The sequence below is a fragment of the Furipterus horrens genome, unplaced genomic scaffold (genome assembly GCF_987537825.1).
Source record: "Furipterus horrens unplaced genomic scaffold, mFurHor1.1.pri manual_scaffold_13, whole genome shotgun sequence".
NCBI classification, from domain to species: Eukaryota; Metazoa; Chordata; class Mammalia; order Chiroptera; family Furipteridae; genus Furipterus; species Furipterus horrens.
In genome coordinates, this window is record NW_028327183.1 from 7,023,653 (window position 1) to 7,048,830 (window position 25,178).

Here is a 25,178-nt window from a genome sequence, read left to right on the forward strand (position 1 = left end):
TCCACCCACCCCCACCATGTCAGTTCTATGAATTCCAAAAAGTTCTAGTAAGTTCTTCTGGCAGAACTTAATTGCTAAGTTTAGGCTCTTCCTTTGTATCCAAAAGAGAACGAAACACAAGTTTCGGAGGCAGGGCCTGTACGTATACTTACAGACTGGCTTCTCTCCAGGAGGAAGCTGGTGTTTGGGCAGCCTGCACTGGAGGGAGCCCTCTTTCCCCCCCACCCCCACCCACTGCACCCCTCCACTGCCCCCCAACCCCCATGCACACACAGGCACGCTCCCAGCCCAGTGGGCCACCAAGCCATGGGGATGAAGCCACTAAATCGGGCCGAAGAACACTGTCCATTGCTGTCATTGCAGCATCTGTGTCAGGGGTCACTGTCATGGGGCGGCACGGGGCGCTGACTGGCCGTGTGAAGCTGTCAGCTGTGACCTGATCAACCTGGAAGGCCCGCTGGGTGGTGGCGAGAGGGAAGGCGCGTTTCAGGAGCCATTTGCTTGATGAGAATGAGAGGGTGCAGCACACAGAGCAGGCCGAGGGTGGGGGTGTGATGCCGGGCGCCTTTGGGCACGGTCACAAGCAGGCAGCACACATTGCATTGACCCAAGCCCAGAGCACATCGGCAGGCGTCCCAGGGCACCGCCAGGACACCTGGCACTCAGAGCAGTGGGAGGTGCCGCCACTGACCATCCCACAGACCCATGTGGTGCCCTCCCCGCCCTGGTCAAGCCCCCAGACAGCTGCAGCACTCCCTCTCTCTCCCCCATAATCTTCACTCCCTGCAAGAGCCAGCGTGAGCTTTTGCAAATGCATATCTAAATCCCCTGCTTAAAAGCCCTCGGTGCCAGCCTTGGCCCTCAGGACAGAGCCCTGCAGCCCTGGGTCTGTGCTCCTGCCCCAGAGTCTGCTTCTGAGGCTGTTAATGCTGCAACTTCGCCACCCCAGGGCTTTGTGGGAGCCGCGGCCTCTGCAGGGGACATCCTCCTCCATCCCCTTCCCCGCCCTCAGAGCTGGGTTCTACTGCCACCTCCTCTGGGAAGCCTTTCCTGACCACCCCACCCCCCCCACCCCCCCAACCAGGCTGGGCCTTTTGTCCTGACACTCTCAGAGCCCTGGGAGCTCACTCTAGGGCCCTGTCACGTTCGGAAATGTGCGTGTGTGAATATTTGATCAATGTCTGTACCCCTACTAGACCATAAGGAGGGAATGGGCCTATATGATTCCAATTGGAATCAATGCCCAGCCCCCAGCAGGGTGCCTGGCCCAGGGTGGCAGGCGCTCAGGTAAACTCCGCTTCATGGACAGTCACCCGCCCACGGTGTGCTGAGCTGTCTGCTCGTCGCCTGTGCTGCCCCTGCCCCCTCACTTGGGCCTCCTCACCTTTCTTGCCTGCTCTCCCTTGGGGTCTTACACTCTTCTGGGGCTACAGGGACTGGCTGTCTTACCTGCTCCGTGAACAATGTTCCCAGCAGGTTCTTGCCCAGCTGATGGTCTGGACTGCACCCAGATCGCAGTCATCCCTAAGTTTGGGGGGGCCTGCAGCTGTGATGAGCTGCATCCACCATCCCACAGGATGAGTGTGGCAGAGGAGGGGGCACCACCAGACGCTGAGCATTCACTGTACACATGTGAGGCTTTGCATGCTCTGCCCCTCTGCATCCTTAGAATAATCTCAAGAGATGCTGGTATTTTGTCTGCCCTGTGGATGGCTCCTGAGCAACACGTCCACCCCTGCCGTCCTGTATGTAAATGTCTACTCTGGCAGGGGACCCGTGTAGGTAAAAAATACTAAGGAAGTGTTGGTGCCCCCCAAGGACTAAGTCCCAATGTGGTAGCAACGGAAGCTCATCGACGCTCCAGAATATGCCTGACCTCCCCTGCTGTAACAGACACCCCCAAATCTCAGTGGCTCAACTCAGGAAAGGACCACACCCTGACATCAGGCCAGCAGATGGAGGAAGGAGACATGCAGAAGGCTGTCAGGGATATTTGGGGGCCAGGGCACACTCCTTTGGCCAGAACCTGGTCACATCTGACTGCAAGGGGTTCTGGGAAATGTCTAGCTGTGACCTCAAGTAGAAAAATCAAAATACCTTTGTCCACAGGGTATTTTGTCCACAAGTCCCTGGTACGGTGCGCTCAGGAGTGGATTTTAGCCAGATCCCTTCCAGGCCTTCAAAACCCTGCCTCTCCTGTGGAGAGAAGGCCATTCCCCCAGCACCTCGCTGGGACCCAGCCGAGTTGTGAGGCCCGAGCAGTGAAAGGGCATTGCTTCTCTGTCGCATGGAGCATGCCTGAAAATGCACTTGGCGGTGACGGGTGCAGTAGAGCCTCCCGCCTCTCACCCCACCTCTGTTCTCCCAGCTGTCAGGATGGGCTGTCCTCTGCTACAGGCCTGCGGGAGAGCTCCGAGGCCCTGATTCTATCTGCGTGCCGCATGCCGTGTTTCAGGACCTGCTCCTGTATTTATAGCAGTTTTCTCTAGTGTGATACACACACAGTGGTGGGTGCGAGATTTTTTTTTTTAATTGATTTTAGAGAGAAAGGAAGGGAGAGAGAGATGGAGAGAGAGAAACAGAAACATTGATTTTTTTTTGTTCCACTTAGTTACGCACTCATTGGTTGCTTCTTGCGTGTGCCCTGACCAGAGATCAAACCCACAGCCATGGACTGGTAGGATGATATACCCGGCCAGGCCGTAAGATTATTTTAAGTAGGTACATATAAACCTTTTATTTTTTACTTTTGTGGCTATGTATCTATTTTAATGTGTATTAGAAAAAATTCAACCAAGCCAGCACTGCAAGAGACGCTAAAGGGACTGCTTTAAGAGAAGAAGAAAGAACGAGAGAGAGAGAGACAGAGAAGGGGGGGCGGGGGACACAGGTACAAAGGGAAAAAAATATGGCAACGAACGAGCACCTACCAATAATAACCTTAAATGTAAATGGATTAAAAGCTGCCGTCCAAAGGCATAGAGTAGCGGAATGGATAAGAAAGCGTGACCCACATATATGCTGTCTAAAGAGACCCCCCTCAGAACAAAAGATCTACAAAAGCTGATAGTGAAAGAGTAGAAAAAAATATGCCAAGCACATGGGCATGAAAAAAATGCTGACAAAATAGACTTCAAAGCAAAGGCCGTAAAAAGAGACAAAGAAGGCCACTACCTAACACTTAAGCGGGTGGCCCAACAAGAGGATATGACCCTTGTAAACATATATGCACCCAACATAGGAGCACGTAAATACGGAAAGAAAATCTTGGAGGCCTCTCCGGCTTCCTTCTTTATGTTGAAAACACTGCCTTCCTTGAAGTTTCTCAGGCCAAATCCTTGGACTCCCCCTTCTCCTCCTGTGTCCTACTTCCTGTTCCAGAATGTCCCTGGCCTCCACCCCGTCCAATCTCAGCTCAGGCCCCTGCCCCGGCAGGCCTCCTTACATCCCCCGTGCTACCAACACGTGTCCCTGCCTCCTGCCCCACCCCCCATTCTACCCTGCACGCCTCGGCCACCATGGCTAAAGGAATCAGAAACGCAGGGCTCCTGGGGTGAGTGTTTGGGGGACCACTGGTAAGGGCGGGCTGTGCCGTCACTAGCCTCTCTGGTTATAAATAACAGGCTCTATTCTTAGCCCACCAGCGGTTAGTGCCCCTCCCCTACCTTCAGAGCCGCCTTGGCCGTCCTTACTGGAGACAAGCCATTCCTTGGCCTTTGGCAGGACCCACTCCTTTGATACGTGATCAGAAAATTCAATTATAAAGCCAATTACTGATTTCCTGAGCTTTACAAGGGAGACATGAAAGTTTGATTAAGTTTGAATTCCCATTTGGCTGATTGCCAGCCAAGGTCAGATGGACTTGTGGGAAATTTTTGTTGTTGATTCTGTTTTTCTTTTGTGGCTGTGCTCTTGGTGGGGGGTGGGCACATTGATTCTGTGTTCTGGGGTCCCTCCCCCCGACTTGCTGAATGGCTGCTCCCATTGTAATGCATGAAATGTAAATCCCCCAAAGACCCGTTGCCAGGGTGAGGGGCTCCGGAATTGAGCTAAACAAAGTCCTTCAGTTTGGAAGGCAGAAGCATTTGTTTCCCATGTGGAGCGGAGTTCAAGGGCATCTGCGCGGCCAGGGATACAGAAGTGGCTGGCTCACTGGCCGCTTTGCAGCAGCTCAGCAGTGCGGCTGGGCTCCGGCTGCCCCCAGCCCCTACCCAGGGAGCAACCATGCCACTGCGGAGGCCAAGGGTCAAGGCGTCAAAAGACTAGAGCCCCTCGGGCAGGTGGGGCAGGTACCTCTGCCCAGGTAGTCACCTCTCCCCAGCACCTGCTGGGCCCCAGCAGCAAGGGCCCAGGGCAGGTGAGGACTGTAGAGCAAACCTGTGTCTCCAGCCAAAACCCCATACTTTTTCAGATACTTCTGGGAAACCAAGCAGAGCCTGTGATGGGGTCTGACCAGGGCTCCAGGTCAGAGTCTGATCTGGTTCTGGGACCCAAGTTTCTTCTCTAGGCACAAAAGGAGAGAACCCCGGTTCTTTGGAAGCTGTCACCACCCCAGAACTCTTCCTACAAGGAGCATATTATCCAGCAGTGGGGCGGGGCCCCACTCACACGTGTCTTCCCCCGTGCCAAAAATGCCCCGACTCCAGTCCTGGAGCCCTTTGGGCCTTGAAGGCATTCAGGTCTCCAGGAATCCTGGCTAAAGCACCGACACCCCTGGAGGGCGCAGCATGTCCCAGTGGGAACCAGCCATCATCTGACTGAGAGAACAGCCGTTAGGAACGGACGTGGGATCCCTGTGCCCAGGGCGGGATCAGAGAAACTCCACCTGCCTCCCAGCTGAGTCAAGGCCCCACCCTGGAGTGACCCCTCACCCCAGAAAACACCCACTCCTCTGATGTCCCCATGGTGCCCACACCTCGCAAAGCACTCACACCCTGTCCCTCATCCGCACAGCAGCCTCGGAGTGGGCCCCCTCCACCTGCAGCGGCCGAGGAGGCATCCGAGGCTCAGTGAGGCCAAGGGCTTTGCCCAGCATCACACTGCTGGTGACACACATTCTGGACTTGGACCTGAGGCGCCGAGTCCATCCCAAGTCCTATTCTTCTTCACACGGCGGCCGCGGGCCCCGTGCACCCACCTGTTGGATTGGCTTGTTTGCGTGTGTGTGTTTTAAGAAGGTGAGCATTTTTTCTAAGGTTTGAATTTGTGCCCCCCCCCCCTTTTTTTTTAATGAAACTTCCTGGTGGAGTTGCAGTTAGCAGATTCTGGGCGGTTAGTCATCCAGGCAGAATTGACAAACAACCAGGCAACGCTGGGTGCAGTACTTTCTCCCCCTCTTTAGAAATTCAGGTTTTGCTAAAATTGGGGGAGAGGGAGTTGCGGAGATGGGGAAAATGTGTGCAGCTGTGCTGGGCCCGGGGGTGTGGATTCCCTCCTTTCTGTAGAACTAGAAGATTTTTTTTAAAGTTATCTTTGTGCAGGGCAATTTTTTACTATGTGCAGACATGAGGTAGTGTGGGAAGAGAAGGGGAACCGGTGAAGGAACAATCCAGGCTGGGGTACAGGCTTTGGCAGAAAGGGGATTAGAGCCCCAGATAGGGGAAGGGTTCTTGTAGCAGATCCCTGGATAGATTCCACTGTCACCCGCCCCCCCCCCCCCCAAACCTGCACGTCTGAGGGACTGTGATGACAGCAGGTGGTAACCACTCCCCGTGTATGGAGCACACGCAGACCAGGCTCCGTGCCAGGCACTGTTGTTTCTGCTGTTATCCTAAGTGACAGTCTTCACTTTAACAGGATGATGTTTATTTTAATACGAGTCCAGGAAACAAGTATGTAGCCCATCTGGCTCATGGCTGCCCAGATATTAGAAAAAGACCAGAGTAGGGGGGTTGATTTTTTTTTTTTTTTTCAAGCTGAGTCGAGAAAAGCAACATATAGTACGCACGTCAGGCCAGGGGTCTTACACAGATTGAGCAGGAACTCGGAAAGCAGGGCAGAAAGGACTGACGTGTGGGAAAGCTTGCCGTATCCGTATGAACTAGGTAAGCAATATGAATGTGTCCACCTTACAGATCAGGAAGCTGAGGCTCAGAATGACTGAGTGACTTGCCCACGGTCACACAGCTGATGGGTAGCAGAGCCAGGACCCAGACCCGGGTCTGCCTGACCCCAAAGACAGGTCAGCGAGGCTCTGAGCCCAAAGGCTGCTCTGAACTCTCGCATAGAAGCCACTTCAGAAAGTGGCCTCGCTGTGATGTCCCGTGTGACTAAGGAGCTCTCCCACCAGCTCCACCCACCCCCAGGGTCCCTCCTCCTCTTCTCTCCTTCCTTCCCTGGTCTCTCCCAGCTCCTCCTTTTTCCTTTCTTGTCTCTGAATCACTTTTTCCAATAAGTTGTCAACTGAGTATATCAAATAACTCCCCGAATGATTCCGGAAACCCTCCCTGTGATAACTGAAGCCTCGGAGATGGAAACACTTAGGTTTACGTGGGCCTGAGGTTTCGGAATATCATTAAACTTGCATGGGGAGCGAGCAGAGTGACCTCTTCCCCACAGTACGAACAGTGAGGGAACAGCATCTTGAGCAGGTGGAAATGGTCCCACAAGCCTCTTGGCCAGGCTCATGACACCGCTGGGAGAAACCAGCCCAGCTGACCCAGGCATGGGGGCCGGTATCGCCCCAGACAATCAGAACAAATGTTGCAGATTAGAAATCAGGTCTCCCTGTGTTTTCTAGTTGGCCAGCTTCCTAATTAGGAATTCTGGGGCTGCAACCCCAGAAATCAAAGGCACAGCCAGCCCGCCAGCCTACCCACTGTTGGGCCCCAAAGCCCATTTACTGACGTCACCACCGCGTGCTGAGTCCTCACCCAGCCTGTGTCCCCAGCTTGATATTTATATGGCTTGCCCTGCCATGTCCCTTTTCTTACATCTCCCAAATTATTAGAAACAGCTGCTTTGTAATTAATTGAATGAATCATGGAAAAAAACACTTTTTTTTTCTGTCTATAAATTATTGCACCTAAAATTCTTCTGGGAGGATAAAAGGCTGGGACGAGCACCCAGCACACACCCAATGCACGCTGTCTTGCTCCCCAGCCTCAGCTCCGGCACCATACGGACACCATCTCTGGAAACACCCCTGGCCTGACACAGGACCTCTGAGGTCAGTCAATACAGGATCAGTGGCAAAGGGCCATGGGAGTTGTAAGCAGCCTTTGGCCACTAATTTTGCCACTTCCAGACAGTCTCACATGATGGCACACCGCCTTTGGTGTGCCCAGCTCCATGCCCATCCCATGTCTGGAGCAGGATGCCCTGGAGAAGACGCAGCTCCTGCCCTGCACAGAGCAACCAGAGGCCTGTTTTCAAGACTAACACACGGGAACCCACTTGGCAACTAAGTGGTGCAATTCAGAGTCCAGTGTGGGGCTTCAGAGGGGAGTCTGGTGTGGAGCTGGGGCAAAGCCTTCCCAGAGCAGAGATGCTCAGGTGACAGGTGTGCCCAGGGATGCCCTCCCGTGTTTGTGGAAGGTGTGGTACAGGTGCCCTCGCTTTCTGTGTAGACCTGGCATGGGGAAGGTTGGGGAGACCATCCTAGAGGAGGCAGAGCCTCAGTCGTCATCTTGGGTGGTGAGACCTTGGGAAGAAGTTTCACCTTTGGGGGCAGGAGAACCCCTCATGACTCTCAGGCGTTTTAGTATTTGCATGCTAGTTGCTACATCACCAAGTGTGATGGTCGAGAGTGACCTCGGAGACGATCAGATCCAGAGTGGCACAACTGTGACTTGTGTGCTACCACTAACCACCAGCCCCTGTCTGCCCTAATCAAGCATATCTGTCAAGCCTGTGAGCATCTTTATCACCAGTGTTTTGAATTCCGCATCTGTTAGGCTGGCTATCTCCTCATCTATTAGGTTGGCTATCTCCTCGTCGCTTAGTTCTCCCACTGGAACCTTGATCCATACCCCCTTTGGGGCCATACTTCTCTGGCTCCTCATTCTGACAGGCCCCTGTGTTTGTTTGTTTCTGTGTCTTAGGTAGAGCCGTCGCTCCTGTTACATTGTAAGAGGTGCAGCCTTAGGTATCATCAGTACAGGGTGACCCGTTTCACCACGTTGTGGCACTGTATGTGGGGGAGGGATCTGAGAGGGAACAATGCCGCTTGCTCAGCACTCACCCCTTTTCCAGGCACCTCTCCCACTTCCGCACTGGACTGGCGCCTCTCTAGCTGTTGCCCTGGCCGTTGTTCCCAGAGTGGGTGGGTCTACAGATGTTCTAGGACCATGGGGGCCCCCTCAACAAGTGAACTCTGCTGAGAGACAGGCAGTTTCTTCCTCCGCCCCAACCCCCACTGGTTTGCACAGTCAGAAGCAATAAGGCTTGATCTTCCCGCTGGGACCTTGAGCTGCAGGGTCTGGTCAGGAGCTGGGAACTCTCCCCAGGTGTCCCTTCCGACTTTTTAAAATGTGTGACTGTGCTTTCCACTGGCCTGCCACTGCCGCCACCACCACACCATGTCCTCTCCACCCTGGCTCCGCCCCTCCTACCCGTCTGGATGAGTATTTCTTCTTTATACCTTTGTCTGATGGACTTCCATGCAGCTCAATTTTCTGGAACTTCTGGTTGTCTCTAGTTTTGAGGTAGTTGTATTCCTTCTTAGTTGTGGAGGGAGACGCAGTGTGTCTGTCTAGGCCTCCATCTTAGCCAGAAGTCTGACAGGTTGCCTCTTATACACGACCCATGGACTGAACCTGCAACCCAGACATGTGTCCTAACTGGGAATAGAAACCACAACCTTTTGGTTTATGGGACCACGCTCCAACCAACTGAGCCACACTGGCCAGGGCTTTTTTCTCTTTTTCAGTGAAGGCAAACATTCTCCACTTTTCTGTAGCTCATGCTCTTTATTCCATTTTCTTTTATGACATTACAAACCAGACAAATTCCTAAAAGGGACATTAGAGGGTTTGAAATAACACAATACAACAAATCCCTCCACCCCTGCAAACAGCCCTAAATGTGCGTGGTTTCGCTTCAGAATTTCACCGACCACCCACCCCGTACTGGGGAGCTGGCCTGTCCCTGCGCGTGCATTGCATACCCGTGGCTGAGTCAGTATTCAGCTGACACAGGTAGGCACTGAGGGAGGGCACCCACTTCTCCAGTCTCTCCGTGGCACCCAGGACAGCATCCTGTTTCTGTGCACACCTCTCTCGTGTCTGACCTGCCCTGTAACCCTGCACCCTGAGCTTCCCATGGAGCCGAGCAGAGACCTTGAGAACCAGCCCTGGGCAGGCTCTTCTCTGCTACTGGATGGCTCACCCTGGTGTGACCGGGCCTTCCCATGACAAGGAGGTGGCCCTTGGTGCTTATCTCAACGTATGGCCTAGAATTCATTCATCACTTCATTCATTCCACAAGCAGCACCTTGTAGATGAATTACTATCACCAGCAAGGCAGACACAGACCCTGCCCTTATGGATCTCACAATCTCCCTAGGAAGAGAAATAGTCTATGGGGAAACAAATAGATTTACTTACACGTTGGGATAAGTGCTGTTAAAGAAAAGAAAGCTGGCATGGGGTCAGCAGGAGGCACCTGCTTTAGATGGGGGAGGGGTGCTGTCAGGGAAGAGTTTCTTTTGGGGGTTTTGTTTAAACATAGACTGGAAAAATAAGGAGCCAATCTCACAAAGATGTTTGGTGGCAGGAGGAGTCAGTGCAAAGGCCCTGAGGTGGAAATGAGCTTATCAAGTATGTGCAAAGCCTAAAAAGGGAACAGGGTAGCTGGCAGGTGGCAAGTGAGGGCAAGGTGCCTCAGGGTGAAGATCAAGGGGAGGTGGGGTCCAGACCCTACACAGCCTTATAGACAGAGAGAGCACCCCCACTCCCAGCCCCAAAGAGAGCCCCACGTGAGGGCTGTATTAATTTGCAGGGCTGCCATAATGAAGGACCACAGACTGGGCGGCTTAAGCAAGGAAATTTATTTTCTCCCAGTTCCTGAGGCCAGAGTCTGAGACCGAGGCATCCTTAGCGCTGGTTTCTTCGGAGGCCGCTCTTGTTGGCTTATAGACTTGTCCTCTCCCTGTGTCCTCACATGGTCATCCTCTGTCTGTATCCTAATCTCTTCTTATAAGAACACGAGTCATAATGGATTAGGACCCACACCATGACCTCATCTTAATTTCATTACCGCTTCCAAGGCCCTATCTCCAAATATAGTCACAGTCTGAGGTACTAGAGATTAGGGCTTCCACACATGAGTTTTGGGGACACCATAGAGCCCATAACAGGGACCTTCCCTGACCTACCCCTTGAGGACAGGTTGGGTTTGTAGATCAGCACATTCAAAATGTCTGAAGGCCAGGGAGACAGCTCCCTCTGTTGAAAGGGATGACTAGCAAGTGTTTAGGGGCATCAGAGACATAGTGGGACCAGGCTGAGACTTTCTTACCCCACCACTGGTCAGAATCCTTAAAAGAGATTTGGAGCTTGGCTTAGCTGGTTCAGTGTCATCCTGCAATGAGAAAGGCCACCGGTTCGATACCCGGTCAGGGCACATGCCTGGGTTGTGGGCCGGTCCCCGTTGGGGGCGTGTGTGAGAGGGAACCCATTGATGTTTCTCACCCTCTCTTTCTCCCTTCCCCTCTCTCTAAATAAATAAATGAAATCTTAAAAAGAAAGAGAATTGGAAATCTTCCTGATATGCTTCTCCTGGTGTGCTTCAATGGTGCTGACGTGGGGTCCCCAGTGGCCCACACTTAGGGACCCTCTCCTTCATCCATCGGGGCAGGACAGCCAGTCAGGGGAGAGAAGGACAGACTGAGTGAGGAGGGGGGCTGGGAGGGGAGTTGGCGGTGCTGGCCAGGCTCATCCAGGCTCCCCAAGGGGAGGGGGAGCCCCAGAAAGCGCTACGTGGAATGGAATGGAGGAGAGAACCCCCAGCACCCCGCAGACCTGGGTGTTTGCAGCCTCCAGAGCCAGTGGGCAGTCAGCCCCAAATTGCTAGAGGGTCGGGTGTCTGCAGACCCGCAGATTAACCTCAAGCGTCTCCTCCACCTTATGCTGAAGGTGAAAAATATATAAGGAGGGAAATGTCCTAGAGAAATTACCTTGAAATTCAGAAAACATGAAACCAGGCTCCATCAAATTAAGATGACATTTTAAAAGGGGGTGGGGGTGCTTGGGGGAGACCTGAGTGTCATTTTAAACTGCAAGCTGAGTGTGCAGCTTCTCTAGTTTCGGTTCTGGGCAGTTTCCCGTTGGAACAGAAGGCCCGACTTCAAAGGCGCTGCCTACTGCCGCCGGCCAAGGGAGTGGGAAGGGCAGCATGAGGCCTGTGGGGACAGCCCGGGCTGGAGCAAAGGCTTGGGGGCCACGCCCCCCGCCCCGCAGCCCTCCGGAGCCTGCTGTGCCTTTTGGGGGTCAGTGGAGCTGCTCCTGGAAGGGCAGCAAATTGAGGCAGTGGCCTTATCCTTGGAGAGTGAACTTTGGTCCAACCAGTGCCATCTTGGTGGCACTCCCCAGGCAGAGCTCCAGCCAGGGCTGGTCCCAGGCACCCTCCCATTCCAGCCGCCCTGGTGCTATAAAAGTAGGACCTCCGGGGAGGGGCCTGCTCCCTCCCTCCCGGAATCGAGGAAGAGGCAGCCCGCCTGGGTCCCTTCCGACTCAGAAGGCAGGTGTGTGGGCCGCCGGCTGGCGCAGGGAGGTGGCCAGGGTGCAGGCTTCTGTTCTCCTGCTCCCTGCACAAAGCAGGGACAGCAGCCCCAGGTGCGTGAGGAGCCAGCTACCCTCAGAAGCTCTGAAGGGGAAGGGTCAGAGTTCAGACCTTGGGGGGGGGGGGCAGATGACCTCAGGGTCCCCAGCTTGTGTGATGCGAAGCACAGAACTATTGATGGAAGGAGGCTGTGTGCCCCTCCGACTTCATGGGCATAATTGTTTAGGATAATTTTTTTAATGAATCAATTCAATGCCATTTCTTTAATTAAGTAAATAGCAGCAGTGGTGTGCCGATCCAGCAGAAATCTCTAGAAGGACTAGAAATCTCTAGACTAGAAATCAGGAGCAGGGAGAGGGTGGGACCAGGTCAAGGAGCTGGTGAGGCAGAGGTCAGGAGGGGTCATGCAGCAGCCCCACACACGGAGGGGGGGCATGGGTGAGTCCCAGCCCACAGAGAAGGTGGCTGGGGCAGCCAGAAGGGGTGGGAGGACTGAGCCCTGGGGGCCTTCCGTGTCGGTCGGATGGAGGCACAGGGACCCACAAGGGGGGACAGGAGGGCTCCTGTGGACTGAAGTGACCTAGAAGCACCCAGAGAGAAAGGGGAAGTGGACTTCTGGCAATGAGGGCGCCATACTGCAGGAGGCGGGAGGGGAGGAGACAGGGTAAACGGAGGAAGAGGAAGGACAGTGGCTGGAAGGAAAGCAGGGTGAGAGGAAAAGTTCAGGGTGGGATGCCAGAACCTAAGTGTAGAGAGGCGATGAGAGAAGACCCCAGAGAAGGAAAGGGATGGAGGAGGCGGGGGTGCAGATGAAGAGTGAGGACCAGACCCCACTCCCACCGTTTTAGCTGGTCAAGTCTAACGTGGGACGTCGGGCAGAGTGGTTTTCTTTTTGGGGGTTTTACTCAAGTTCATTTGGTGGCTGGGTGAGGCCATGGAGGCTTGAGAGGGGAGTCCTGGATTTGGTTTTGGTGGCCCCCCCAGGAGTAGGTTGTCATGGTGCCATGCAGGCCCCGCATAGTGGACAGCCGGCCGCCCTGGAGGAAGCATGTCCCCTCAGCCACTGGGCTGCTGAGGACAGGTGGGGAGGTCCCTCGCCCCTCCCTCCCTCCTCCCTTCCCTCCTCCCCGCTGGCCCTGGGACTGAGCACTCACCTTCCAGCTCCCTTTGAAGACGAGGTTGGACGGCAGGAGACCAGCAGTCACCATGACAACAAAGCTCCTTAGCAGGCCAGAGCCCCTGGCACTCCTGCATCCGTGTCCAGGCCATTCGGGGCCATTTCTCAACAAACGTGAGGCCACAGGTTGAGTGCTGGGGGTGGAGAGACTGGGGGAGACTCACTGTTGCTGCGCCCCCACACCCAGGCAAGGAGGGCATAGATGTCCCTTCTTCTCAGCCCATGAGAACGTCATGGGCTCGTCAGGGGCTGGAACCACCAGCAAGCTTATTTCCTCTTGAAACTAAACCCAGAGAACCCAGGAGGGAGGTGAGGGCAGAGAAGGAGACAGGAGGTCTGCGGGGATGAAAGCCTGGAGCCCGTGCTGTGCCCCCACTCCTGGGTGCCCACCTGCAAGCGATGCGCGCTCCCAGCGAATCAGGGTGGCTCTTCCGGCTTCACAGAACCCAGAGCAGAGGCCCTGCTGGTGGCAGATGGCTCAGGGCCCCGCGGAACCAGGCGGTGAAGCAGCTGATCCCAGCTCCACTGCCCCAGAGCCCAGGCGGACTCCTTGCTCCTGAACGCGCTCCTTCCGCCACCACTAGCCTGCGACAGAAACTCACAATCCCTGGTTTTCTGACTGAGAGCTGTTGGCTGTAGCTTAAAGCCCCGCCTCTCAGCCGGTGAGAAGGTGTCCTGTGAATCAGTCACACCTCAGCAGGTAGAGGCCTCGTCACCTGGTCCTGAGAGACCACCTGCCCAGGGCCCCTCCGAGCTGGGGCACATGCCTCCAGTCTGTGCGGTGGGGAACGGGGCCACCGCATTTACTGACGTGGGTTCACCAAGTCAGGCTGATTCCTTGCTCCCTCGCAGCCTGAGAACCTCACACGGCAGGTCTTAGGCTGGGGCTGGAGCATCCTTCACAGCTGCCGGCTCTCCCCTTGGTAACAGAGCTTGGAGCAGGCGGCGGGACCCCACTGGGTTTAGTGCTAGTGTTCTGCTTTGTGGTGGTTATGCTAATGGGTATCTTTTATTTAAAATACAATACTTCATACAGAGTTTTCATTTACTATAGGGACGTGAAGTTTATAAACTACAAAGAGGTGTCTAAGAAAGGTAACAAGTGATAGACGTCAGGGAGTACAGGACTTTGGCAGAAGTTAGGAAGGTGTTAGGGGATAATGTTTGGGAAAGAATGGTCTGGTCTAGTGGTTCTCAAACTTTTTGGTCTGGGGACCCCTTTACAGTCTTTCAAATTGAGGACCCTAGTAAACATTTCGTTTATGTGGTTTATAGCTGTCAACCTTTATTGCATTAGACATTAAAATCACGAAAATTAAAATGTCTATTCATTTAAAAATAACTATGACAAACCCATTACACATTCATATAAATAAAACTATTATAAAAAGTTACTATATTTTCTAAAAATATTTTAATAAGAAGGTCACCGTTTTGCATTTTTTCAAACCTCTTTCGTGTCTGGCCTAATAAAAGCCAGCTCAGTTCTCACACATGCTTCTGTATTCAATCTGTTGAAATGTGCTGTTTTGGTTGAAGAATTGGAATAAAATTGGGCCCAACACAAACATGCAGTTGGAAAGGGAAGGCATACTTCACCAGCCTTTTCAGATAATTCTTTGAAACTCACCCAAACTGGGCAAGTGGTCGTTTCTGAAAGGCTGGCTGCCACCTGAAACTGTCACTGGCCGTTTGCTCTCCTGTTTCACTAAAATCTACTGGGTCTCTTCAACCAGTTGTGCTGGAGCAACTGGGCATCCACATGCAAAAAATAAATCTAAACACAGATCATACAGCCTTTACAAAAATGGACTCAGAATGGACCATAGACCTACATGTAAAACACAGAACTGTACACCTCCTAGAAGATCCATCAGAAAGCCTAGATGGCCTTGGGAATGGCGGTGCCTTTTTAGATACAACAGCAAAGACATGATCCATGATAGAAAGAATTGATAAGCTGGACTTCATGAAAGTTAAAAACTTCTGCTCTGCAAACACAATGTCAAGAGAATGAGAAGACAAGCTCCAGACTGAGAGAAGATGTTTGCAAAAGACAGACATCTGATAAAGCGCTGTCATCCAAAATACGCAAAGAACGCTTAAAACTTAGCAATAAGAAAGCAGACAACCCAATTTAAAAATAGGCCCAAAACCTTTACAGACCCCTCACCGAAGAAAGTATGCCAATGGCAAAAAAAAGCCTATGAAAAGATGCTCCGTATCGTCTGTCATCAGGGAAAAGCAAATTAGAACAACAGTGAGACACCACTCACCGCACACCTATCCGAGCGGCCAGAGTCTGGGACACCGACAACACCAAGTGCCGGCGAGGATGGGGAGCCACAGGAATGCGCATCCATTGCGGGTGGGAATGCAAACAGGTGCTGCCCCTTTGGAAGGCAGTTTGGCGGTTTCTTACAAAACTACACATTCTCTTACCAGGTGATTCAGCAATCGTACTCCTTTTTATTTACCCCAAAGACGTGAAAACGTATTTCCACCCCAAAACCTGGGTGTTCGTAGCAGCTTTGTTCATAAATGCCAAAGCTCGGAGGCAACCGAAATGTCCTTCAGTAGGTGAATGGGTACATGAACTGCGGTACGTACACACAATAGAACATTATTTAGCACCGAAAAGAAATGAGCTATCAAGCCATGAAAAGACATGAGGGAACCTTAAATGCTTATTACTAAGTGAGTAAAAGCCAGTCTGACAAGGCTACATACTGTATGATAATAATTATGTGACATTCTGGGAAAGGCGAAACTGTGCACACAGTGAAAAGGTGAACAGAGGTGGGGGAGACGAGGGAGAGACGATCGGGCAGAGCACGGAGGATTTTAGGGCAGAGAAAATACTCTGTGTGACACCGAAATTGCAGATACAAGTCACACAGTTTTCCAGAGCCATAGAATATGCGACACCAAGTGAACCTGAAGGTTAACTGTGGCCGTGGGTGGTTCTGACATGTCCATGTAGGCTGATCCTTGGTTTAAAACAAACAGTCATTCTGGTGAGTGATGTTGAGAATGGAGGATGCTATGCACTTGTAGGGGCAGAGGTATATGGGAAATCTGTAGCTTCCTCAGTTTTGTTGTAAACCTAAAACTGCTCTAAATAATTAACTCCTGAAAAAAAAACCTATTGGTCTACCTTGCATTTTGAATGGATTCCTTACCTACACATGACTTTTAACCTCATTTTGGTCATTTGGACAATATTGGTTCACGGAGTTATACAGGTCTTCCAGGTGTTTACCCGTGTCAGCATACAATGATAAAAACACACGTTTGTTAACTGCAGCACCAATGCTATTGTAAAAAGTGTGTGGGTACTGAGAAGTTTCCAGGCTGATAGTGGTAAATACGAGCTCTCCAAAATTCTGATGTCTCACTTGAAAACTGGATTTTTTTTTTTTTTAATTTTACTAACAAATATGTTTGCTGTTTTCCTTGAAGTGATAAGCTCCCTTGGTTCACTTTTAGAAAATGTCTGCCAAAGACCGAGGTCTGAATTGCCATTGTCTGTCAGGTGTTCCTTCAGGGAAAAGTGGGGTCTGTCAGAGCCCACGGCTCAGTCTTACGCGTGCCTCTCTCAAGACAACCGCCACCCTTTGGTTTGCAGATGCTTCCCATTTCATCACACAGAATATGGGAAAGATGTGTATTCGAGGGCAGAGATTTTTTTATTCATAATTTTTACTACATCAAGGACGTTCTTCAGTGAGACTGGCATTTGCTTTACTGTGAATGCCTGGTGGCAAAGAATGCAATGTCAACCAGGGCAGTTTGGGGCCACGTCCTCCTGCTAAAAGACTGGCAGTTTTATCTACTGTTTTTGTACCATACGTGCAAACATTAACACTGTTAGAAAGACAAATAATGTATTGGTATAGAAAACAACTTTGGTTCTGTGAACCCCTGAAAAGGCCTCACTCAGAGACTACCCTTTGAAAACTGCTAATCTAGCCAACCCCTTCCTTATGCATTTGGGGGACACTGAGCCCTGAGACCCCGAGAGGAGAGGAGACCTCCCCAGGGTCCCAGAGCCAGTCAGAGGCAGAGTGTAGGCTGAATCCCACTTCTGACACCCAAAGCACTGCCCCAGGCTCCGTCCTTGAGTTCCTGGAGGCAAGGTGACTTGCTCCTTCTCGCAAAAGAGCATCCAGTCGCTCTAATGGGTGGTGTGGGACTGATGTCTCCAGTGAGGGGACAGGGACACAAAGGGGTGTCAGTGAATAAGCCTGAGGAGAGGCACCCATCAGCCAAACCTGGTGTCTTCAGGGCTTGCCTGTCTCCCCCGAGCCCCAGCCCCATGCGTAGTGTGCTAGCATCCGCCTTTTCTCTTCCGTAATTGTGTTCCTGATATCTCCCAGCCGAGGCGGCTCTAATTAAACTATTCACCATCGTCATTTTGTGTTCTGGAGAGAGATGAGGCCGGCCATTATCACTTCTCTTCCCTTTGACTGAGCTCTGTGTGGGTAATTTCATTCTGCCCTTGTTCGTTTTGTAGAAACGTGGCCTAACCAATTTTAGTTCCTTTCTCTTATCTTAGAACATTGTCAGGAACAAAAAACTTAAGAAAAACTAAAAACAGAGGGCGAGGGCACCACAGATTTGGAAACTTCTGTCCCGTTCACCATAGTGTTTACTTTTGACTGAGTAGAACCTGCTTGGTGGCCCAGCTGTTGGCTGCGCCCTTGTCTAGGGGAGACACCCAGGAGACCTAGACCCAGGGGAGACAGGAACCAAGAGAAAATGGCACCACATCAGGCTGTCCCAGAGTGGGTGATGGTTGGAACTTTGGATGAGTGGGCATCCCACTTCGTTCTCGGGAACCCGAGGTGAGCAGGAGCCTTGGTGACAAACACCGCTGCCCCTGAGGGCCCAGAACAGCCCCCACCCTCTGCTGGTCACCCGCGCAGAACACCCCTCCCCGCCCTGCCAGGCCAGCCTCATCAGTGGGCCCCGGCCACGTTCTCCTCTGGCCTCGGCATTTCCCTGCACAGAGCTGGGGACGGGCTGCTGCTGCCCTCCTCCCTGGCTGGCCCGGGCACGGGGTACCCTGCCGAGGTGGTTTTAGGAGGCACGTGAAGCAGAGCAAGTTCATCTGAGGGGGCGGGTGAAGGCTCAGTGCGCGGGAGGCAGCGAGGGCCCTCGGGAGCCAGCAGCCTGGGACGCACGGGCAGAGGGTGACTGTCCCTGCCCCGCGTGCAGGGGGTGCCTCCACAGTGGCTCTGAGGCTCTGGGGAGAGTTCTCACACCTCGAGCTGCCCTGCAGGGGGACCGCAGGCTTCCCCTGAGCCCTCCCCCCCCCTGGAGGCGCACAAGGGCACACATGAGGACCATCTGTGCAGGCAGGTGGCTGTTCTTAGCCTAACGTCTAAGGGCCGCATGGACCGCCAAGCCCCACCCTTGTCCTCAGGCCCGGCGGACGGCTGGAGGGGCACCGGACACCTAGGACCCACAGCTGCCTGACAAGGCCCTCCTGTGGCTCCCTCCTCAGCGAAGACCAGCGTCTGCACTGCGCCCTGCCTGCCCATCTCCCAGACATACGCCTCTCACGACATCTGTCCCGCGCTGACTTATCTGTGGAGGAGCCGTCCCTGTCTCCATGTGTCTGGCGGCCCCGTTGGGAGCAGACTTGGGCAGGCAGGGTCCAGGTGCTGCTGGCTGCTCGTGCCCAGCACTGAGCCAGGGGCCCGGCCAGCTTTGCTAATGGCCTAGCACGGGCTCCTCCCGCTTCACGGTGCCAGGGCCAGGGCTGGGAAACCACACGGATTACAGGGGCTGGCAGGTGGTTTCCCGGTGGGAGCTTTTAGGTGTCGGCTGGCGGAGCCAGTGACAGGGCCTCGGGGGTCTCAGGCCGCAGTCACCCCTCCAACCCACCAGGTCTTGAAAAAGCCAGCAGAAAACGCTGCTTCTGGGAGATCCCAGGGTTTTGAGGCTGGAAGGGGGGTGATGCTTTAGAAAATGAGGTCCTTCAGAAAACCCAAGCCCTCTCCACCTCCGCAGGAGGCAGCCAGGGCCCCAGAGAGGGTTCTCAGAGGGATGGGATCAATCCCTGAGAACCTGTAAGTTTGGACTACCTCTGAACCCACCTGGAGATCTCAGGCAAGGCTTTAACAGGGCCACAGGCACTGACAAAGATGGGTCGTGGGGCAGAGGGAAGGAAAGTCAAGGGAGCAATTGTCCCCTGATGTGTCCAGGGCTCCAGCTGATGGGTCGGGGAGAGTCAGGCAGTATGTTCTCTTTGTGCCAAGTATGAATGTTCTTAGCACCAAGACCCCACTCGGTAGTGGGTGTACAATCGGTAGATGAGTAAATGGGTGGATGGGCAGGTGGGTGGCTGGAGAGATCAAAAAGGACTGAAAGGAACGGGTACACAAATGGATAATTAAGGGATAGACAGTTGCTGTGGAAGGACAGCAGGAAGGTAAAGGGATGGTGGGTGTGGAAGTGAGTGCATGGCTGAGCAAGGGTGGCTGGGGGTGTAATGGACGGGCGGATGCATGAACCCTGAAAGGTACGCACCCCAGCTAGGTGTGGAAGGGAGGCCCCGCTGCAGAGGAAGGGACGGACGCACCCCTGCATGTGTGAGAGGCCGTGACTGCTCCATGTCCCCAGATGTAGAGGCCTGGGTGGCACCCAGAATGCTCCCTGCTCCCCACCACTGCCACCTGCTAGCATTGCAGTAACCCACGTGGGCCTCTAGCCACTGGATCTCTCTGCCCTGTCCCCTTGAGGAACAGAGTCGGCAGCCAAGGAAGGCAGGCAGCTCTTCCCACTGGGCCTGGCCCTGCCCTGCCTGGTCTCCTGGGCTCCCTCTCCCCCAGGCCTGTGCGCTCCTGCCCCCTGGTGGGAGCCGGGACTATTAATACATTGCACAGGGTAGGGCAGGGCCAGATGGATGCTCTTCCCAGCAACCGGGGGGGGGGGGGGGGGGGGGGGGGTGAGAGAGAGAGAGAGAATGTGTGTGTGTGTGTGTGTGTGTGTCTCACGCACTCACAGTTCACTTGGCCTAAAAGATGAGAGACGGAGGGAAACTGAAAGGCCCAAAGCAGCTCCTCAAATGGAAGGGTTATTATTATAATTACTATGATTATTGTTATCAAGATTATCATGCCTGCCTGAAGGCAGGCCTACTTTATGTCAGCTTGTTTGTGTCTGAGGGACTTCATCTTCACTTATAATAACTAACATTTGCAGGGCTCTTTTTGTTGCAAAGCTGTGTCGCATCCTTAGCCTGTTTCAGCTGCACAAACAACCCTGAGACGTGGAAATAATGAGACCAGAGGCTCAGACAGGTCAAGTGGTCTGTCCAAGGTCACAGGGCTAAAAAGCTGCAGAGCCAGGACTTGAACCCGGGTCACCTGACTGAAAATTCCTATTCACTCCCCCACTATGTTTTTGTATCTCACCTCTTGGGAGGGCAAGGGCTCTCTGTTGTACTTTAGCTCCAAGCCCCTTTGCCGCTGATGTTTACTGAGAAGTTTGCATTGCCCTAAAGAAAAAGGGAACCATTTTGAAGACCTGAGTGTTACAGGTGACATCAGGCATCCCTGTCCAGGTGATGGGCACCTCCAAGTCTCGGGCAGTAAATGGAAAACGTGTGGCCATCATGGCCGGGGGCTCAGCCAGCTTCCTGGGTCTGCACTCACCCCCATCCCCCCCTGCGGCGTGGCACAACCCCAGCCTCAGCCTTGGGAAGCATGAGCAGGAGATACGAGGTCGGGGGGCTGTCTGTGCCCCAGCAGGTGGGAGCCAGGTGGGCAAGGCTCTGCCTGGGCCGTGGGAGCCCGCGCCCCTCATCATGATATGGGTTCTGGCTCTCAGGACCAGCTGGCCTACTGGAGACAGCTGTCTGGAGGGTGAGTTCCTCACCCCTAGGTGCCACTAGGCAGTCCCACTGTCTGTCACCTGGACTTCAAGTGCTGCTCCCCAAGCACGCTCATAACCAGTCCCCGGAAGCACATGTCCTTGCGACAAGAGGCCCCTGGCCTGTGCACCACAGTGGGGGAACCCTGTGTGCTGCCAGTTCAAGGGCGTAGCTACCCTCACCACCCCACTAGGCACCCTGCTCCTCAGCAGTGGCCCAGGGCGCCCATTTGTGGGAGGCACCCTGTGCTGAGCCCCCCATGCACCAAATGCTGGACATGTCCCTTCAGCCCCGTGCCCACCCCTTTCTCCAGGTGCTCGTGGAGGCAGCGCAGAGGTGACCACAGGGGTTCTCCAGGGTCGTGGGGCTCCCCCAGAGCACCTCACCTCCGCCTGGAGCGGCTTCGGGCCATGGATATGTCCACGTTATAAGAAACCGTTGAACCAGAAAGGTTGTACTGACCCCAGTGAAAGGAGGTATCCGCGCTGTTCTGAAATCACTGGTGTGGGGAAAAGAACCCTACAGGTGTCCTTGAGAAGTCACAAGCTCTCCAGAGCCTGCTGATCTTAACCCTGTAAGAGTGACCTCATGCCTGCAGGTCACATTCAGAAATGCATGTGACCCAGGCCCCAGGTGTTGACATGTCATCCTGGCTGCCTGCTGCCTATGCCTTTCTCGGTGACAGCCCCACATCCTCGTGGGCCTCCCTTTGACAGCCTCTTTGCCCCCAGCTCTACAGACATCCTGGGGCTGATTGGGGCTATGGGGGGCCATGGTTAGTCTGATCTGACAAACGTGGATTCTTATCCAGCCCAAACTGTCCACCAACAGTGATGTGGATCTGCTGGGACCTGGGGACAGTCAGCAGCCCCTCAAACTGCTCAGACTGATTGGGGAAAAGTGCTTTCCTTCAAAGAAGCAGGGGCACTGGTGCCAGAAAACGAGGGAAGGAAGCCGCATCAGCAGAGGGGCGGGCCCTCTTTGGTCACCACCACCTCGCCTACAGAAGCTCGCCCAGCGTTCCCCACGGAGCCACACTGTAGGTCAGGCTGGACAGCATGTTTTGTGACACCTCACATTGCCTGGACCCGTGGGCGTGCTCTGACCAGCAAGAGGTGGCAGCGCCATGGGGGGCGTAGCAGAGGGGACATGCCCCCACCACTGACCCAGGAGGAGACCTGCCCGGGAAGGTCATGCCCAGTGTGAACCCTGTCCCCTGGATCCAGGAAGGCAGGCAGGCAAAGGGACAAGACCTCCTCTGGCTCTATTAATTGCTTGTTCAGCTCGTCCCCCACACCACTGGGCCCAGCCTGGCCCCTCCACAGTCCTCCAGGGCGATTGCCTAGGCCCCTCCTTCCCTCCTAGTGTGACCCTTCCTGTGCCTCTTACCTGTGTCCTTAATGTTTGCTCAAGGGGCCGGGCTGGGCACCAGTGGGTCCTCAGCTCTGGCTTTGGGTGGCCAGGCCTTGTCTGAGATGCAGGACCAGGGCCGTTGGCTGGAGCACAGTAGACAAGGTCCACCTCGGGTCTACGCTCTTCTACTTACTGCTTGACCTTGAGTCAGTTACCTCGCCTCTGAGCCTCAGTCTCCCATCTGTGTAAGCAGGATGGCTACCTGATAGGACATGATTAAATTAGGTGCAAATCTCATTGAAATCGACAAGGTAGGAGTTGTTGGGGGGGTTGATGGGATGGAGTGAGAAATCGGGGCCATGCCTGATATTAACACGCCAGGGATCCACACACCTCACACGCGTTGCTGAGCGCCAACTATGTACTAAACACTGAGAGACCCAGGGTGTCATGAAAAATCAAGCAACGACCCCTGCCCTGGGCAACAGGCACCAATCCCAGCTGTGACAGGTGTGGTTAGTGTAGGGGGGGTGGGGGGGAACTCTGCCTGGAGGCATCCAGGAGGGCTTCCCTGAAGAAGTGACATTTGAGATGGGGAAGAGCCAGGGAAAGGGTGACCTGGGCAGATGGAACACCCAGTTACCCTGGCTAACTTGGGGAACAAGAAGGGCTGTGTGCTTGGACTCTCCTGAGAGGTGGGAGCAGATTAAGACGGGGAGGGGCTTGGGGGGGCCAAGGTGAGGGTTTGGAATACAGGAACAGTGGGAGGGTAGTGAAAGCATTGAAAGAGGAGGAGTTATTTCTATGCCTTAAGATTAGGATTAGGTTTGACTGTGAACACCTGGGACTCAGAGAATAATGGCTTAAATAAGGTAGTTTACTTTAAATGTGAAAAAAAGAAGTCCAGGTGGTAGGTATGGAGTGTCCACAAAGTTATCAAGGACCCAGGCTGTTTTTAAATTACTGTTCTGCTCTCCTAAGGTGTAGACCTTGTCTTCATTATCCAGATTGGCAGCTGAAGCTCCAGCTATCAAATCAAAGGTTTGGGCTTCAAGAGGTCCCGGGGACGGGGGGAGGGAGGAGTGTGCACCCTCCCTTTAAAAAGACCTCAGGACACTTCGGCTTACCTCTTACTGGGAGCACTTGTCACGTTGTCACTCCTAGCTGCAAGCAGAATTAGGGAATGCATTCTTGCAGCTGGGTGCTCGTTTACCCAGTTAAAAATGTTTGCAGTTCTTTTCCTAAGGGCAAAGGGAAGAACTGAGGTCAGGAGGAAAGGGCCAGTGTCCTGCTGGCCGCCGTGTGGGGGACAGACTGGGGAGAAGCCAGAGGGAGGCCGGGAGCCCGTGGGAGGGGACCCGGGGCAGCCAGGAGAAGGGCAGCCGTGGCTTGGATGCGGGGACGTGCCAGAGGAGACGGGGAGCAGACTGACTGAAACCGGTCTGAGAAAAACCAACAGGACACCTGTCACTGGAGGGAAGCGGCACAGCCAAGGATGACTCCTCGTCTGAGTTTGGGCAGCGGGCCCCATGGTGGCAACATACCCTGAGCTGGGGAAGACCTGAGAGGAACAGCTGGGCGTGGGGGGACAGCAGGACGGCCAGCACAAGACCTTGCACCCCACCCCCACCTCGGTGAGGAAAGGAAGCTGGGAGGACAGCCCAGACCCCTGACTGTCCACTGGCATGTTCCCAGGAGTCCCCCAATCCAGTCTGCCCTTAGCCATACAGTGCACCCTGCTGCCGTGGGGACTCCCAAATTCCAGGTCACACAGGGCGGAACAAAGACAGCGGTGCCAGGTGGCTTTGCCGAGGCCTGCAGATCACACCCTCGCTCTCCGTGAGGCGCCAGGAGGCTCAGATCGGAGTGTGTCTCTTACCTCGCAGGCAGCCACCCGCCCTGCCCAGCCCTCAGGCCCTGTGTCCCACCTCACAGACCTGGCAGAGACCTTGGCAAAGGCCAGGAGGAGGAAGTGGGGGAAGGCCTGGCCAGGTGCACCGCAGCATCCACAGACGGGCAAGCACGCAGAGCCGGGAGAGGGCTGGGCCCACCCGCGGTCACCCACCCGCCTGCGGGTGGCGTCAGCATGTGGGCCCCCACTCATAGGCCGGTGCACTGTTCTTCGCCCCAGGTGGAGGCAGCCCCTTCTCACCCACCCCCCGTCTCCCTGAGTCACTGCCTTCCTAGGACACCCAAGTCCATGTACCAGGGCCAGCTGTCCAGGGAGCTCAGAGGCTGAAGAAACTCATCTCCAGCCTGGGAACCTAGGAAGCCAGGCCCTTTGGGTGGAAAGCCAAGCGCCTACGGACCTGGATCTGGGCTGGCACCGTCAGCTCGACGCGGGAAAAGCCTCCCCAGGCTTTGGTCCCACGTGCCTTTTGTGCAGACTCTTCTGTGGGCTGCAGGGCCTCCAGGAACTGACCTCGTTTCCTTTGTGTCTCTCCCTCCCCAGAAGACACCTGCAGACTCCCAGCACCTCCCACTTATTTCCAGAGCCACGTGCCACGGGCTGGCGCATCTCGCTCTCCACGGGCTCAGCCAGAAGGCAGGGAGTGGACAGGGCTTGAGAGCAGCGTAATCATCTAGTAGTAACTGCTGTGCCCATGAATTAAGGACCCCAATTCCAGGGGGCCCGTGCGGTGAGGGAGACAGCGGGCCCGGCACAACCCACTCCCGGCCACCAGTGGGGCTGTCTCACGGTGCACCCCAGCCAGGGGGTGAGGTGGCGGGCTCCTCGCTTTGGGGTCGGGAGAGTATTCTGAGCAAGGCCCTGTCACCCCGAGAGATGTGTGCAGACTAAGTGGACAGGGTTTGCCCGGGGCCTGGGCTTAGGCAGCCACCTTATTATCCTGGTTTTGGGTTTCTCTAGAAGCTAGCTGACAGGCAGGAGTTTATTTGGGGAGATCATTTCAGGAAGCACTGAAGGAGAGGGGACATGACATCGGGAATCCAGGTGCAGAGACAGGTGGGCCACGGCCTTGGGCAGCTGGGACTCTGACCTCCCAGTGGGCACAAGGAAGCCAGGGTATTTGCCCACCAATTCCT

The 25,178-nt window shown here is 54.4% G+C and overlaps 1 protein-coding gene and 1 long non-coding RNA gene across 3 annotated transcripts in view; one reads left to right on the forward strand and one right to left on the reverse strand.

Annotated features, from left to right (window-relative positions):
- The window catches only part of GNAO1 (G protein subunit alpha o1), a 125,740-nt gene that overhangs the window by 79,606 nt on the left and 20,956 nt on the right, over nucleotides 1–25,178 (forward strand). The window lies entirely within an intron of this gene.
- Nucleotides 9,974–13,029, reverse strand: LOC149993973 (uncharacterized). Its single transcript, XR_016507766.1, has 3 exons — nucleotides 12,876–13,029; nucleotides 10,962–11,069; nucleotides 9,974–10,521 (listed from the first exon to the last, which is right to left on the reverse strand). It is a non-coding gene; the product is annotated as an uncharacterized LOC149993973 (long non-coding RNA).